The 17,729-nt window shown below is 47.5% G+C and overlaps 1 protein-coding gene across 1 annotated transcript in view; it reads right to left on the bottom strand.

Moving 5' to 3' along the window:
• Positions 1-16,062, bottom strand: part of LOC101951510 (uncharacterized) — a 56,685-nt gene extending 40,623 nt beyond the window's left edge. The window contains exon 1 of the transcript XR_010591045.1: positions 14,979-16,062. The gene's annotated coding sequence lies outside the window, so the exon portion shown is untranslated. The remainder of the gene's footprint in view (positions 1-14,978) is intronic.
• Between the last annotated feature and the right edge of the window lie 1,667 nt (positions 16,063-17,729).

Genomic DNA, 17,729 nt, shown 5'->3' with positions numbered 1-17,729 from the left:
TGCAATCTTCCACACATGTTTACCTCTTGACCAGGCATTTACAACACATAAATAAGTTCCACTGTCAGAGTAAGTAACATTCAAGATGGTCATATTATGGACTACATGTGTCTTGTCTGAATCTAAGCTTGTATAGTTCAATAGTCGTCCTTTGATCATCTCATCAATACAGCAATGTGTATTATATGAGAAAGTATATAGCTCTCTCTCAACAGAAATCAGGCATTTGCTTGTTTCTGTATATTTGATCCAATATATAATAAATGGTTGTCCTGAGCGCTTCATTTGAAATTCACAAGAGAGAGTGATGTTACTTTCTTCTTGCACTAACTGATTATTGTGTGATTTTGCAGGAATGGTCTCAAATGTCTCCTTATCTGCAATACAGAATGAAACAAACACAAAAGATATGACAAACATGCAATGTGACATATTATAACATGCTTTGGCTTTGAAAAGATTCTTTGAAGTTTGAAAAATTTCCCAATGAAAACATAATCTCAGATACAGAATTCAGTGCAAAAACATTGTTTCATTTCTATTTAGAGTGGGGGGGAAGTAATAATGAACAATTTACAAGGCATTTTTACATTAACAGGTGCAAATACCTACTGTACTATGACTAGAAGTCAGCTATTTTAAATAGTCATTTGGGGCCCAATCCTGTGAGGTCTGAGTACCTTCTGCAAAGTTGCCAGCACTTGCACATTCCACTGAAGTTGAAGGTGCTCAGCTCTGCACAGAAAGTTCTCAGCACTGCATGTTCAGTCCATTGGTGGTCATCAAAATAATAATTCATGGGATGGACCGGCTGTCTACTGGCACCACAAAACTATGCTACCCCTCCACAGATATATGTCCAGTTTCACTGAGAAAACCTCTGGGACTTAGGAACACATGAAGGAATTCTTCCACTCTACTCTACGCTGATAAGGCCTCAACTGAAGTATTGTGTCCAGTTCTGGGTGCCACATTTCAAGAGAGATGTGGACAAATTGGAGAAACAAAATGATTAAAGGTCTAGAAAACATGACCTATGAGGGAAGGTTGAAAAAATTGGGTTTGTTTAGTCTGAAGAAGAGAAGACTAAGAGGGGGCATGATAATAGTTTTCAAGTGCATAAAAGGTTGTTACAAAGAGGAGGCTGAAAAGTTGTTCTGAGGATAAGACAAGAAGCATGGGCTTAAATTACAGCAAGGGAGGTTTAGGTTGGAGATTAGGAAAAACTTCCTAACTGTTCGGGTAGTTAAGCACTAGAACAAATTGCCAAGGGAGGCTGTGGTATCTCCGTCATAGGAGGTTTTTAAGAACAGGTTAGACAAACACCTGTCAGGAATGGTCCGGTTATTACTTAGTCCTGCCTTGAGTGCAGGGGACTGAACTAGATGATCTATTGAGGGCCCTTCAGTCCTACACATCTATAATTCTATGATAACATCTGGGAAACCACATTCTCACACTGCAGTAAACACATGTTGTCATTTCTGCTGCCTGGCCTAAGTGCTGATAGTATCAAGTACAAGATACATTATTAGATAAATGGCTGAAAAAATGTGAAATTGTGAAACAGCTATTAAAGATTAAATATTTTCTGGATAAAGTAGTTGAGGTGCAGTGTATATTAAACAGGACATTCAGAGAGCAGTCATTTTTAATATGTGCATGAACACATTTAAAAACAACAATGGCCTGTAGAGTAAGATTCTGCAGCATTTATAAGGTCAAATTTTCAACTAACCTCAAACCAGGCTCCAAATTGCAGATACAACATTTAGCATACACCTGTTATGTGTACTCAACAAATATTTGCACACACAAATTTGATACTTAGGTGCCTTGTCTGCACAAATAGTTGTTTGCATGTGCAAAATAGGCACAAAACCAATTTTGTGAGTATGATCGATTGAAAGCTTAAAACACTAGAGGTAAGATTCTGTGCTGTGCCTTTAAATGCACAGAACAAAACTGACAACCCAGGCGGAGAGGGACTAAGGTGGCTTTAAGCAGCCCTCAGTACAATTTAGGCAGCCCTGAGGGACAAGTGCCCTGAATTTAAGCAGTGCTGTATTCTGCAGCCTGGCCCCAAGCCATACCTGCTATGTCAGGATTTGCAAGAGTGTTGCTGAAAGGACAGTCTGCTGCTGTCTTCCTTAGTTCCTGTGCCAAGGGGGAATTCTACCCAGACCAGATGCTGATTTTAGAGACCCTTTAGCCCGTTTACCTGGCCAGAGCATGGTTGAGAATCTCACTCTAGGGGCAGAAATTCAAAGAGCAAGGCAGAAAACTGGGCATTAGTGTTTTACAATCTGTGAGCCAGATCCTCAGCTTGCATGAATCAGTGTAGTCCCATGGCCCACCATGTAGAAGGATCCCTTCGCCTACCAACTTTAAAGTAGAAAGGTGGCAGATAAACTGTACCAACATGTAGGGTTACCATACGTCCGGTTTTTCCCAGACATGTCCAGCTTTTCGGCAATCAAACCCCCGTCCGGGGGGAATTGCGAAAAAGCCGAACATGTCCGGGAAAATGCCGGCAGGGCACTTCCCCTCCCGCGGCTGCTCTGCTCCTCCCCTGACTCTTCGGCTCTGTTTAAGAGCCGAACTGCCCGAGCGCTATGGGCTTCAGGCAGCCCCCTTGCCTCCGGACCCCAGCCGCCGGCCGGGCACTTCCCCTCCCGGGCTCCGGCGGCGCAGGGTCCGGAGGCATGGGGGCTGCCCGAAGCCGGTAGCGCTCGGGCAGCCCGGCTCTTAAACAGAGCCGAAGAGTCAGGGGAGGAGCAGAGCCTCCGGCCGCGGCGGCTCTGCTCCTCCCCTGACTCTTTGGCTCTGTTTAAGAGCCGAGCGCTACGGGCTTTGGGCAGCCCCCATGCCTCCGAACCCTGCGCCGCCGGAGCCCGGGAGGGGAAGTGCCCTGCCGGGGACGCAGGGTCCGGAGGCATAGGGGCTGCCCGAGGCCCAAGCGCTACCGGCTTCATGGTTTGCCGGACAGCCTCCAGACCCTGCACCCCTGGCTGGGCGCTTCCCCTCCCGGGCTCCAGCGGAAGCGCCGGCCGGGGGCGCAGGGTCTGGGGGCTGCCCAGCAAACCGTGAAGCCGGTAGCGCTCGGGCAGCCCTTTTCGCGTGGCTGGGAGTGGGAGGGAGGAGGGGGTGGAGTTAGGGCGGGGAAGGGGCGGGGAAGGGGCGGAGCTGGGGTGGGAAATGGGTGGGGTCAGGGCCCCGTGGAGGGTCCTCTTTTTTTATTTGTTAACTATGGTAACCCTACCAACATGACTACAAAAGAGTGTTTCTAGGCAGGGCCGGCTCTAGGTTTTTTGCCGCCCCAAGCAAAACAAATTTTGGCTGCCCCCCACCCCAGCCCTGGGCTCCCCCCACACCTCCCTGCCGCCCCAGCCCTGGACTCTCCCCCCCACTCCACCCGCACCCCCTGCCACCCCAGCGCTGGGCTCTCCCCCCCACCCCACCCGCACCGCATGCCGCCCCAGCGCTGGGCTCTCCCCCACCAGGACCGCCCAGAGGATTCAGGGGGCCTGGGGCAAAGTGGGGGAGCTGCAGCTCTTGTAATCAGCCGGCGGCAGTCCGGGTCTTCAGCGGCTTTTCGGCGGCGGGGGGCCCTTCAGTCGCGCCACGTCTTCGGCAGCACTGAAGGGCCCCCCGCCACTGAAATGCCGCTGAAGACCCGGACCTCTGCCGGGCCAGGGCTCGCGGGGCCCCTGAAGGGCCCGGGGCCTGGGGCAAATTGCCCCACTTGCCCCCCCCCGGGTGGCCCAGCTCCTCCCCACCCTACCCTCCCCCACCCGCACCCCCTGCCACCCCAACCCTGGGTTCTCCCCCACCAGTGCTGACTCCGCCCGCTCCCCCCCTCGCCTCCAGCTGGTCCGACGCTGGCGGGGTTAGGGTAAGCAGCGGGGCTCCTGGGCCACGCCTCAGCCCAGGGTCCCTCCAACCGGGTCTCCCGCCTCCAGGAACGGCCAGGACCCGGGAGGGCAGAGCCAGGGGACTGCCTGGCAGGGGGCTGAGGAGCCGGGGCAGGGCAGCCCCAGAGGGAGCGGAGCCCCGGAGAGCGGGACATGCCCACATGGCAACACCCCGCCCTCTATGGCCCCGCTCCTGCTGCTGCTCCTGGCCGCCCTGCCACAGTCCCTGGCTGCGGCGCTGGGGGGCATCTGCCCTGTGGCACCTGCAGGCGGCTCCGTGCACCCCGCGGGGCAGCCCCCAGCTCCAGTGTCCCGCACTTGGAGCCCACCCGGCCATAAGGTGCGGGCGCTGCTCCCCGACACAAACTGCAGCAGCCCCAGAGCGCCGCCCGTGCAGGATGCGCTGCTGCTGCCAGGGCCGGCTCTAGGCTTTTGCCACCCCAAGCGAAAAAAAAAGGCTGGCTGGAATGCCGCCTCTGAAAATGTGCTGCCCCCAACCTGCTTGGTTTGCTGGTGCCTGGAGCCGGCCCTGTTTCTAGGGGGAAGTGAAGAGCAACTTGTGACGGTACCTCCCATAAGGCTATATGGAAATATGCTTAGAATGTGTTTTATGCTACATATGCCATGTAACATATCTCAAAGGTTATGATCTACTGAATGTATTAATCCTATTTGTATGCATGTATCATCTTTGTATTCGAAGTTATGAATGTTGGCTGTGTACTGGCTTGATTTCTAAATAACCTTAGTAGAGCATTTGGTCAGTTCCTGGAGAAAGGAATGTTGAAATTAAGTACCTAATCAAGAAACATTTAAAGGACAATGAATCTTGGAATGCTCCAATCCACATAAGAAGTCTACTTGAGGACGTTCAAGGGAGCATGTAAACAATGGATGCTACCTGTAAAAACTGTGAGTCATGCATGGACATGTGACTTGCCCAGGTGACTCCTAAACTCCATCTTGGAGCTGGACTTTGCATAGGAGTGAGGAGGGGGTCTCCACCCACGAGAGAAAGTCTATTTAAACCCCTGGGAAACCCCTCCATTTTGTCTTCAGCTGGCAAAAGAGAGAGCCTCTGCACCCCCCACCCCCACCGGGATTCCTGAAAGAAATTGGAACAAAGGACAGTGACTGCAAGGGGTGTGAGTGATTGCTGGACCCAGGCTAAAAGGAGATTAGTCTATAAAAGGGAGCATTCTGGAATTGGTGAGGCTCTCATCTGTATTCAGTTTAATTAGATATAGATTTGCGCATTTTATTTTATTTTGCTTGGTGACTTACTTTGTTCTGTCTGTTACTACTTGGAACATCTTAAATCCTACATTCTGTATTTAATAAAGTCACTTTTTACTTATTAATTAACCCAGAGTATGTATTAATATCTGGGGGAGCAAACAACTGTGCATATCTCTCTATCAGTGTTATAGAGGGTGAACAATTTATGAGTTTACCCTGTGTAAGCTTTATACAGGGTAAAATGGATTTATTTGGGTTTAGACCCCATTGGGAGTTCCGCATCTGAGTGTTAAAGACAGGAACACTTCTGTTAGCTGCTTTCAGGTAAACCTGCAGCTTTGGGGCAAGTAATTCAGACCCTGGGTCTTTGTGGGAGCAGATGGGAGTGTCTGGCTCAGCAAGACAGGGTGCTGGAGTCCTGAGCTGGCAGGGAAAGCAGGGGTAGAAGTAGTCTTGGCACAGCGGGTGGCAGCTCCCAAGGGGGTTTCTGTGATCCAACCCGTCACACAACTTCTTCAGCTAAAATCAGTGGGACTTTACCAAAAAAGGACTGAGCGAAAACTGAATAAAGACATCATGAGTAGGCCTTTGAGTTGGAATGTATCTAAATAACAGGGTAAGTAGACTTAGTATGGCAAAAAGTGCAGATTTTCAATGACCACCCACCCGATATTTGTTTTAATTTATTTTCTTTTTTTTAAACAACTTCCACTTTTGTTCACCATTTTACTAGTTCAGATGCCTAATTCATTCAAAGCCAAATTCAGTCACCCTCACTCATAGAACACCTCCTCCATAAGTGTTCCTTATTTAAGTCAAGGGAACACTGGTGGAGAATAGTACTATTCACTGTAAGTAAAAGGGGGAGAATCTGGTCCTCAGTCCTGAATTCTCTAAATAAGCTCCTCTTAAACTCACTAACTCCCTTTCTGGCCTCTCAGCTCTAGAATTTATTGATAAAAATAAACCCTTCCTCCCCCACCCCCGCAAGAAAAGCACTCACCTGCAGTAAGGTTTATTATCACCACAATAAAAAAGTTATAATGTCTGCAGTGAGTCACATTGGTAAAAAGTGGGCAAGTCTGTGATGTTCCAGTATTTGTAAATTGCTCACATGCAAATACCCCACCACCTCTGGAAGCAGGATTTGATAATTGGTTTGTACACTTTGTTTTATCAGAGCATTTGTTTGGTCCATTGATTACTTTGGGCTGTTGATTACTGCATTTGATTACTTGGAATTTTTGCAGAGTTTCTTCAGTTTCATACCAAACTGTTTCCTTCTTCCCATTAGCCACTGTTTTATTGCACGTAAGTGTGAAATTTCCATTTTCATAATGATGAAAGAAAGTCTCACCTGTTAAAAATATGTAAATGGTTAATGATGCAAAATGATTCAGAAATCATCTTACAAATAATACTGTAAAGAAAGTGCTGCAGGTTATAAGCACCAATCCTGCAAGCTTGTGTGCTTCTGGGATGCTGCTGTGTTCCTCCTGGGTCATGCTGAACATCCTCCCCTTGCCATCAGCAGAAGCTCGGGACTCTGAGCACTTCCTATGACCCCCACAGCACTTTGTAGGATCTAGCACTAAGAACACAGATCTGGAATTTTATACTTGGACCTTGCGGAATGAGCAAAATATTGCACAGTTCATAGTGAATTCTCATCAAATTATATAGCTTAAGTCTTGACATTAACTTTGCTTTAAAGGGTGTTTTTGTGGCCATTTCTGACCATGAGAATGATACCAAAGAGAGTTCAAAAGAAGAAAATAGGGTACAAATATGTATTGTGACAGACCCAGACCAGTGGGGTACAGGAGTATGGTAGAGGGCAAATATACTGGTCACTGGATGAGTAGTTTTCTGTTCCCTGAGTGACCAGAGCAGGGGCTGCACTAGAGTAATCAGGAACCTGCTAGAACCAGTTAAGGCAGGCAGGCTAATTAGGACACCTGGAGCCAATTAAGAAGAAGCTGCTAGAATCAATTAAGGCAGGCTAATCAGGGCACCTGGATTTTAAAAAGGAGCTCACTTCAGTTTGTGGTGGGAATGTGAGGAGCTGGGAGCAAGAGGCGCAAGAAGCTGAGAGTGTGTGCTGCTGGAGGACTGAGGCGCACAAGCGTTATCAGACACCAGGAGGAAGGTCCTGTGGTGAGAATAAGGAAGATGTTTGGAGGAGGCCATGGGGAAGTAGCCCAGGGAGTTGTAGCTGTCATGCAGCAGTTACAGGAGGCACTATAGACAGCTGCAGTCCACAGGGCCCTGGGCTGGAACCCGGAGTAGAGGGTGGGTGTGAGTTCCCCCCAAACCTCCCCATTGACCTGGACTGTGGGTTCTTCCAGAGGGGAAGGTCTCTGGGCTGTTCCCCAACCCACATGGTGAATCTCTGAGGCAGGAAAATCCACCAATAAGCACAGGACCCACCAAAATAGAGGTGGAACTTTGTCACAACCGGTGTCAGGGGTGGGATCTTGGTGTGCACAGCACGGCGGAAGAAGGAGGGTGATTTAAAAAAAAAAAAAAAGAGAGAGGGTTTATTTATTTATTCAATCACAATGGATGACGTAGTGCGGGCACTGATACAAGCCACAGTGGCCCAGCAGGAGGCTACCCGTGTCCAGGCAGCTGCCCAACAGGAGGCAGTGCGGCTGCAGCAAGAGACTAATCGCCTGCTGATGGACCAGGCTGCCCAACACCGAGCTATGTTGCGGGAACTGGTAAACCAGGTAAAGACCCTTACAGAGCTGAACCGTGGCCATGATGGGATGCAGCTCATACGGGCCAGCCACTGGCTGCAGAAAATGACGTGGGAGGATGATGTAGAGGCATACCTTCTGGCCTTTGAGAGGACAGCCCTACGGGAGGCCTGGCCTCGAGATCAGTGGTCTGGCATCCTTGCCCCATTCCTGTGTGGGAAAGCCCAAAAGGCCTACCATGATCTGCCTGAAGAGGCTGCAGCAGACTACGCCCAGCTGAAAGCAGAGATCCTGGCCAGATCTGGGGTAACGACCGCAGTGCGGGCCCAGTGGTATCACCGTTGGAGGTACCAGGAAGACAAAACCCCGCGGTCCCAATTGCATAACCTCATCTATCTCGCACGAAAGTGGTTGCAAACAGAGTCCCGGAGTCCGGAAGAGATACTAGAGGATCTGGTCATCGACTGATACATGAGGGGACTACTGCCAGACCTTTGTGCCTGGGTAAGCCAGAACGAACCCGCCACCTATGATGAGGTTGTTGCCCTGGTAGAGAGGCGAAGGACAGCGAGGGAGCTGACCCAACCAGTTAAGGAAGAGGCACCCTGGGTTAAACTAGCAGCACCAAGCCCTAAAGTTCGGGTGACTGGGCCACCAGGAGGGCCCAGGTGAAAAAAGAGAGATGCTGAAGGCCCATCAGAGGCCACAAAGAGTCGGAGCACTGAGGGAGAAGAGGATTGTGATGTTAGACTGCCCAAACCAAGAGACTGGGGAACGCCTAGGGCTCCATACAGATGTTATGCCTGCGGGGAGTGGAGACACATAGCTGCACAATGTCCCAATGCTGAGGAGCCTATGCAGTGTAACCTGGAGGTTACACTGCATGCTCCCTAATCCCCCTTGTGGGGGTCTCACTAACCTCACATATGTATACCAGACCAGTGAAACTAAATGGGGTAGGGACCACGGCACTGGTTGATTCGGGGAGTGCTATCATGCTTATCTCAGGGAAGCTCGTGAAGCATAGTCAGCTGCTACAGGCTAAACGTACGGGGATAACATGTGTCCATGGGACAGTTAGTTACTACCCCACCATCCCAGTAAAAATCGAGATGCAAGGGAACACTACTGAGGTAGCAGCAGGTGTAGTCCCTAAACTCCCATACCCGGTGCTCATAGGGAGGGACTTCCCAGGGTTTAGAAACTTACTCCCAGTAGGGGGATTGGAGAAAGATGGGGACCCTAAAATTGGTGAGGCATCCACAGCAGACTGTCAACCCCCCAATCTTCTCTGAAATATCCCCAGATTTGTTCTCCACTCCCAGACAGGGTAGAAAGACAAAAAGGGAAAGAAGGGCAGCTAAGGCCTTAGGAACCCGAATACTGACCCAAAGCCAGAGGGTCGCTCTTGTAGGTAGGCGGACCTGCGCAGCTGAAAAGGAGGCCACGCAGGAGGGAGAAGCACCTGAGTCTGACCCCCATCCTAATGCTTCTGAACCAGTAGAGGCAACAGAGACTGGGCCCCTAGCTCTTGGGCAGATTAGCCCTGGGAGAGGAAATTTTGGACGGGACCAGGCAGAAGACCCAAGGGTATGACAACATTAGGAAGGAGGGGACTGAAATAGATGGGGTCCCTGTGGAAGGGAAAACCCAGGGACCAGGACCCTATTTCATAATGAAGAAGGATCTCTTATACCAGGTTGCACCAGTATAGGGGCAGAAGGTACAGCAGATCCTAGTACCTCAAAAACACCAGAACGCTGTATTAAGTCTTGCTCATAATCATCTTTTTGGGGGGCATTTGGGAGTAGAGAAGACCCTGGCACGAGTCCTACGACGGTTCTTCTGGCCCGGAGTACATGAAGTGCGGAGGTACTGTGCCTCCTGCCCAGAGTGTCAGCTGCACAGTCCCCATCCCCACTTGAGGGCACCTTTAGTACCCCTTCCCATCATAGAGGTCCCCTTCGAGCGAATAGCCATGGACCTAGTGGAACCCCTGGAGAAGACGGCTCGGGGCCACCAATATATACTTGTTGTTTTGGACTATGCTACTGGCTACCCAGAAGCTAGATATCGCCAAAGAGATCTGGGAAGAGGAACCCAATGAGGGGAGAAATATAATAGAGCATGTAATGCAGATGCGAGACCGGGTAGCCCGGGTTACCCCTATTGTACAGGAACATTTGGAGAAGGCACAGGAGGCCCAGCGAACCCATTACAATCGCCAGGCAAAAGTGCGACAGTTCCAACCAGGGGATCGGGTTATGGTGTTGGTACCCACGGCAGAAAGCAAGCTTCTGGCCCAATGGCAGGAGGCCTATGAGGTGGTTGAACCCGTGGGGGAAGTAACCTACAAGGTGCGGCAGCCAGGATGCAGAAAACAAGAACAGATTTATCACATTAACCTTCTGAAATGCTGGCTTGCACAAGAGGCATGCACAACGGTCCAAAAAGACCTAACCCAGGAAAACAAGCCTTCCAAACAGGTGAGAGTGTCTCCCGATTTAACACCAGACCAGAAGAATGAGGTGTCTGAGATGATCTTCCGGAACTAAGATGTGTTCTCAACAAAACCGGGTCGAACAACTGAGACATATCACCACATCGTCACGAACCCTGGGGCCAGAGTAACAATGAGGCCCTATCAGGTGCCAGCGGCAAAAAGGGAGGAAATAAAAGCAGAAATAAAAAAAAATGCTGGAATTGGGGATCATCGAAGAATCCCACAGTCAGTGGTCCAGCCCAATCGTGCTGGTGCCCAAACCTGATGGCAGCACAAGATTTTGCAACGACTTCCGGCGACTAAACGAAGTATCCCAGTTCGATGCGTACCCCATACCTCACATAGATGAGCTAGTGGACTGTTTGGGTAATGCCCGGTACTTGACTACCCTAGACTTGACAAAGGGGTACTGGCAGATTCCCCTTGCAGAAGACGCAAAGGAAAAGACTGCGTTCTCTACACCAGAGGGTCTTTTTCAATATACTGTCCTCCCTTTTGGACTACATGGGGCCCCAGCTACCTTCCAGCGCCTCATGGATAAGTTATTACGCCCGCATAACAGTTATGCTGCTGCCTACTTGGACGATGTGGTCATTCATACCCCAGATTGGGAAACCCACCTGGAGAAGGTGGAGGCAGTCCTCGATACCTTCAGGCGAGCTGGCCTTACAGCAAACCCTGCCAAGTGCGCTGTAGGGTTTACAGAGGCCAAATATCTTGGCTACATTGTGGGAAAAGGTTTGGTAAAACCCCAAGTGAACAAGTTAGAGGCCATCCAAAATTGGCCCCGACCAAGTCGCAAGAAACAAGTCCGGGCGTTTCTAGGTATGGTGGGGTATTACCGACAATTTATCCCCCACTTTGCCACAAGGGCAAGCCCCCTGACAGACCTAGTGAAAGCCTGTGGGCCTGATCTGGTGAGATGGTCTGACACAGCAGAGGAAGCATTCACAGACCTACGGACTGCCCTCTGCAGTAACCCTGTACTGATAGCCCCTGATTTCACCAAGAAGTTTATCCTGCAGATGGATGCATCGGAAGTAGGGTTGGGGGCCGTTCTATCACAGATGGTCGGGGAGGAGGAACACCCAATTCTATACCTCAGTCGGAAACTCCTTCCAAGGGAACAAAAATATGCAGTGGTGGAGCGAGAATGCCTCACTGTAAAATGGGCCATGGAAAGATTGCGCTACTACCTGCTCGGGCACGGATTTGTCCTCGTGACTGACCATACCCCTCTTCAATGGATGCAGCGGAACAAGGAGAAGAACACAAGGGTGACCAGATGGTTCTTATCCCTCCAACCTTTCCAGTTCCGTGTGCAACACAGAGCAGGGAGCCATCATGGCAACGCCGATGGCTTGTCACGTGTGCACTGTCTGGCGTCCCAAGCTGCCCAACCCCTTGGCGTTGAGCAGGGGAGAGAGATATGTGACAGACCCCCCAAACCTCCCAATTGACCTGGACTGTGGGTTCTTCCAGAGGTGAGGGTCTCTGGGCTGTTCCCCAATCCACATGGTGAATCTCTGAGGCAGGAAAATCCGCCAATAAGCGCAGGACCCACCAAGATAGAGGAGGAACTTTGTCACAGTATTCTTATACTAACAATTTCCATATTTATTAATTCCCTTGACCAATGGCTAATCACAAGCAGCCATGGCACAAAACTGCATTTTTCACTTAGAAAATCTGGCCCTTGCTAGTTAACTTTTAGCAAACTACATAGAGATTAAGTCCCTGATCCTGAGAACGTTTGTGCATATGAACAGTTCCAAAATTCAGTGGGACTATTCACATGCATAAAGTTACTCACCTGCCATTACTGATTACAGAATCGGGGCCTACATGTGAATTACAAAGGCTTTGAGGCATGTGTCGAAGAGGCACTGTTGTCACGATTATGCCTCCAATCCTCTTTCCGAAATTTTTGTAGCATTATTATAAAATATCACCATTTTGGTGAAATGCAACAAAAAACTGTGCATGAGCTCCTCCGGCTGGTCTGCTGCAAAAAATTAAGCATACTTAGAGCTATGTTAATATAAGCATAGATGATGGTAAGTAAATAGACAAAGCATTTTAGCTTTTGTATTTTCACAGCTTTTTAAATACAGTACTGAATAAATTTGGGTTTAGAACTACAGCTGGTTGAAAGATAGGGAAATATAGTCCACTTTTTTTTTTTTCATTGAAATTTCATGTTTTGATTAGAAGGTTGTGAAAATAGTCATAACATTTTATTTCCAGTTTTTTATCCATTGAAATTCAAAATTATGTAAAATTTTATCAGAATTTGAATTTTGTCAAATTTTGACCAGCAAAGTTGAGGATGTTTTGCCAGCCATGGAGTCTAGAAGGTTAATACTTGTCCAAACTACAAAAGCCCCAACAGGCCCTGCATTCCTCTCTCTCCGCAGCATCCTTCTGCCATGAGCAGACGCTGTGACAGACTCTCCCTGCACTAGACCATGAGCCCTCCAACCTCCTCTATTGTGCTCTTTCTGAACAGAGTGAAAGGCAGATTGACTTTTCAGGGCCTATTCTCTGCCTCCCACAACAGGATGGTGCCCCAATGGGACTTTTCCCCCTTATAAAGCAGTTCCCTTTCATAGGAGAGTCCTTGCCACAAAGACCTAAGAAAATTACTTAAAATAGCTTCTGTTGGATCTCTTGGGGTAGATTTAGCCAATCGGGGTATGACTGATTTGATCCTGTCCTATGATCTTTTATTGATGCTGTGTCTTGAACTGGTTATTGGGGTGTTTATTGTATGAATGTATTAATTTAGCTTAATAAAGGCGTGGTTAGGAAAGGTACTCAATAAGAAGAAAACAATGGCCCAAGACACATGATACACAATATATCCCATGTATACTTTCAAAAGCAAAATTAGAGGTTGACAGTTAATATATCTTTTCTCTCCTCCTCAGCTGTGGGTGTGACTTTGGCTAGCACAAAGCTGTGTTTGAAGCTCAGTTATGCACATACAGCTGGGGAAAAAATATTTTTGTACCAAAAAAAAAAAGGAAGCACTGGTCAGTCACATTCAGAACTTGTGTATTTTTAAGACCCAGTCCTGCTTCCTTATAAGTCTATGGGACTCTTTGATTTCACAAGTAGCAGGTTTGAGCCCATATTCAATGAAATAAATAAATAGGGCTGAATGCAATTTCTAACTCTCTTTGAAAATTTCCTTAGCAAAATGGTAGTTGGTGACATGTAATATATTAGCACTGTGCAAGCTCACTGAGGGCCAGACTCTGTGACCCTTATCGCTGGGAGGAGCAAGAAAGGTGCTACTCCTTCTGAGTAAGGGAGGCAAGATCTGACCCAAATATAGAGATCGCTTCCCTAAAAAGTGACTCACTTTTGCTTAGTGCAATATAAAATGTTATTGCCACTTGACAAAACCGAAGAAAGAGTTCACGCTGATATCTTTGCTTTTGTTGCACAAGTGTTCCCACAGACCCTGGTGTAGCCATAGATTGACTGCATCCCACGGCTGTTGCTGGATCTATTGCTCAGGAAGAGAGATCTGGGAACCACCAGTAAAAACTCCCCATTCCCATTTAACTTTGCCACCTGCTACGTGCACTTTTGAAACATTCCCCTAACCCTCCCCCTCCGTATTTCACACAAATGCACTTTCCAGACATCTCTAATGCCCCTCCCCAGTCCATTTATTGGTTGAGAAAATAACCTTTTACAACATTTTTAAGTCAGTAAATGTAGCTTGCAATCGGAAATACTTTGTTGAATTATTATTTATTAATATGGGAGACCACCAGACACTAATTTATAAATTCTTTTATTAAGTCCAAAGACCAAATAGTATTTTAACATGCCTCTAAACATGCCTGTCAGCCTTAAAATAAGCAGTCACTACATCCAATACAGTAACAAAGTATTCATAAGCATGTGATCACTTACAAATAGGCCAGACCTAGGGAAAACCATCTAGTCCTGGTGTGCACAAGCATGATCAGGTGGTAGGGTGTGACAACCCTCAAATTCATAACTTTTTATGCCCTTCAAAAAATTAGCTAATGGATAATTAGAGACAGTTCACCCTAATTTTCAGTTTTAATCCAGATAAGGTTTATAACCTGCTTTCTCCCAAGATCTTTGCTCCTTATCTCTTCTCCTTCTCCCTATTGTCCAACAGCTTTTTCATTGTACTCGGGTTCACCCAGGCTTTACTTTTAAGATCATACAGGTACGTGGGGTGGAAAGGTCCAAGCTGGCTCCTATTAAGACAGATTCTCTTTGCCTTATTTAAAACCATCTGCAGACAACCCTGTCAGTCAGAGGCATTCTTTTTAGAAATTTCCTTATCTCATTAATTATTTTTTGAACCAGCCATCCTCCCTACTCCATGTCTTTTGGCCTTATTATTTTCAAGGCTTTCCTTCTACTTGCTAGTCAGGGCCTTTCTTTATAACACAATCTATTCTTAACCAAACTTAAACCAACTCTAATTCTTTAATTTCATATTTATGCTACACTTCAGTACGTGTTTAGATTAAACATCCCAGAAAATGAATGACACAAAATACTCTTAAGAATTAAGAAAGTGAGATATGCATAGAAATGAGCAATTTTTCTTAATAGGAAACATACCAGTAATTCGTCCTAGAAAAGTCAGGATCACCAAAAAATACATTCTTCTGTGAGGAAGGGTTACAAAGGTTTCCTCTTCTTGGTTTTGTCTCCAATTCTAAAAAATTTCTTGTGAAGAGAGAGGAAAGCAGAAGTTCAGTGATCACAAGAAAAAGTAACAGGAAACAGATAACTTCACAACTGCAAGATCGTTTATTTTAGATGACAGAGGTAATTTATACATCGGGAAATAGAGTCCCAAGACTAGAGGCTCTTAGGCAGTAGGAGAAAGTCTTCCTTAGAAAAGACAACCTGAGGTGCCCACAGTAATTTGCTATCCCTGCCCATATCAGTGGTGTGACTCCTGCAGTGTACCAGGATAGTGTAGGCCTCACTCAGTGGACAAATGTCAGGTGAAATGGAAGCTATTTTAGCCTCCCACTTACCAGGGATTCCATTGGGCCTGAGCCATCATCTGAAAAGCAGCCCCATAAGGTATATGAATCAAAGATTCAGCAGTCACTGAGTCACTAGCTGGTTCTTCTTCCCTGCCCCAAGGAAGACATCCATGTAGAAAATACCATTTGGGGAACAGAGACCACATGAGGGCAGAAAGACTCCTTCATAAGCCTCCACTACCTCCACAAGGGTAGTGGGTGTGGAAATCAGAAGAGAAGGTGAGTACGCCGCTTGTTCACAGGCCCTATGCCACTCCAACTCATTTTGCACAAACTACTGCATTGGTCCTTTCACATTTAAGGGGCAAGGTGATACCACCCGTTTGTGAAAAGTAACATGACTTTATTCCCCTCCAATAAATGGAATTGACTCTTCTAATCAAAAATCTGTTTGTCTTGTCTTCAGAAATGCGAGCTCTTCGGGGGAGCTAGAAAAACCACTGTCGATCTGACCAAGTTGGGCTGAGGATAGGAAGACATCACAGGTAGTTCCCTAATCCACTGTCAGCGAGTATGGCAGCTTGTCTGGGCAGTAGGGATGGCTGGGAAGTCTTGCCAAGGTCCCCTGGAGTTCTGTTGGGGGTTGTCTTAGACATGGGTATTTTTGGAGCTTGAAGCCTCAAGAAGCAGCCAAAAAGCAGTAAGCTGAAGCTGAAGAATGGAAGCTGCTTGAAAAGAAGACTGGAACATCCTGGAAAGCAGCTACGTGAAAAAACAGCAGCAGAATTCCAAGGTTGCCTTGGCAACAAGGAGCAACCTTGACAGCAGCAACAGAAGAGCAGTAACCACCACTGCATCCGTGGCAGAAGAGCAACAGCGCAGCTGTGGCAGCCACACTCTGAGAACGAATAGACAAATTGGAGAAAAATGTAAATAAGAAGTGTAAGTCTGATCTTCTTTTCTATCTGTTATTTAAGAGTGTATGGGTTTGTCTGTGAATAAAGCTGGATGCCTGCTTCTTGAATGAGATCTCCGCTACCCATCCTGCGACTGGCTGATCACCACTCCCAGGATGTTAAATGGCAGATGTTAAATGCTCAATTCAAGTGTTAAGTATTAATGCTGACGTTAAGTAAATGTTTTAATCTGTGAATACAGTAATGGTTTCTCATATGTGAAAGCCTCCCATACTTCCAGAAGCCATCATAGTGCTATGAAAGCCTTCCCTTACTGCCACAAGCCATTACAGAGCTATAAAAGTTTCCCTGGACCACCACAAGCCATCGTAGTGCTATGAAAGCCTCCCTGTACCACCAGAAGCCATTGTAGCACTGTGAGAACCTCCCCGTACGGCCAGAAGCCCTCATAGTGCTACAAAAGCCTCCCTGTACTGCCATTAGCCACCACAGCAGCATGAAACAAACTCAAACATATTGAAATGGGCCACTCCTAAAGGAGAACATTTATGGTCACAGCCATCATTGGCATTTCTGTTTCTGTAAATTCAGGAGGAAGGAGAGGTGAACCAGTTTGGAAAAAGTTACCAAAAACTCCCACCTCCCAACCTTTGCCCATCCCCGAGCTTATCCTGGACTAAACTATTTCCAAAGTTAGAAAATATCTGGTTCCTACAGGTCGTGAGATGGTAAGTATACTTCCACCTAATCTCTCCCCCCAATTCACCTGCAGCGGATGCTCTTCTAAGGCCTGTGAGCTTCCTTCAGGGGACATAATGATGGGCCTACTCATACCTCAAGCCCCTACATTAGGATGTGGAGTCAACTACATCAGGATTTAGTAAGTTCTCGCTGAGGCCTGCTGCTCTCTCTTTTTATGGGTAAAAAGTAGTCTGGAATTTGCAGTTCACATAGTCCTGAGAAATGCCAGGTTCCGCTTTTCCAACCTCTCCCCATTCATGCAAGATTAGTGGCCTGAAAAAAATTCTTAATAATCCCATGGTCCTTTCAATTGACTAACTGTCACTCAACCCAGGGCAGAAGGCCTCATGTATGCCCTCTGCACCTCACATTAAGAGCCAAATCCTGAAGTCCCAATTTAGGTTAGCTCAGTCAAAACTGTACTGATATCTGTAGGACCAGGATCAAGCTGTATGGGGCAAACCCAGTTTCCAGCCTAAGATACTCAGGCTGGTTGCTGGAGAGATCCATGGTAGAGGGAAAGCTGGGGAGGAATCTTCCTCGGAAAGTCATAGAGTTGAGCCACTGTGGAAACTACTCTCTGGAAACCATCCAGTTCAACCCTAACTCATCCCACTGCCTGTTCCATTCCTAACTCCAACTCCTGACAGGGTTCTGTGCCATACAGAAGGAATAGTCCCTGCCTCCTAAAACCTGCACTCAGAGGAACCACAGTA

Source organism: Chrysemys picta, chromosome 10 (assembly GCF_011386835.1).
Source record: "Chrysemys picta bellii isolate R12L10 chromosome 10, ASM1138683v2, whole genome shotgun sequence".
NCBI lineage: Eukaryota > Metazoa > Chordata > Testudines > Emydidae > Chrysemys > Chrysemys picta.
This window is presented reverse-complemented; position numbering and strand designations above follow the sequence as displayed.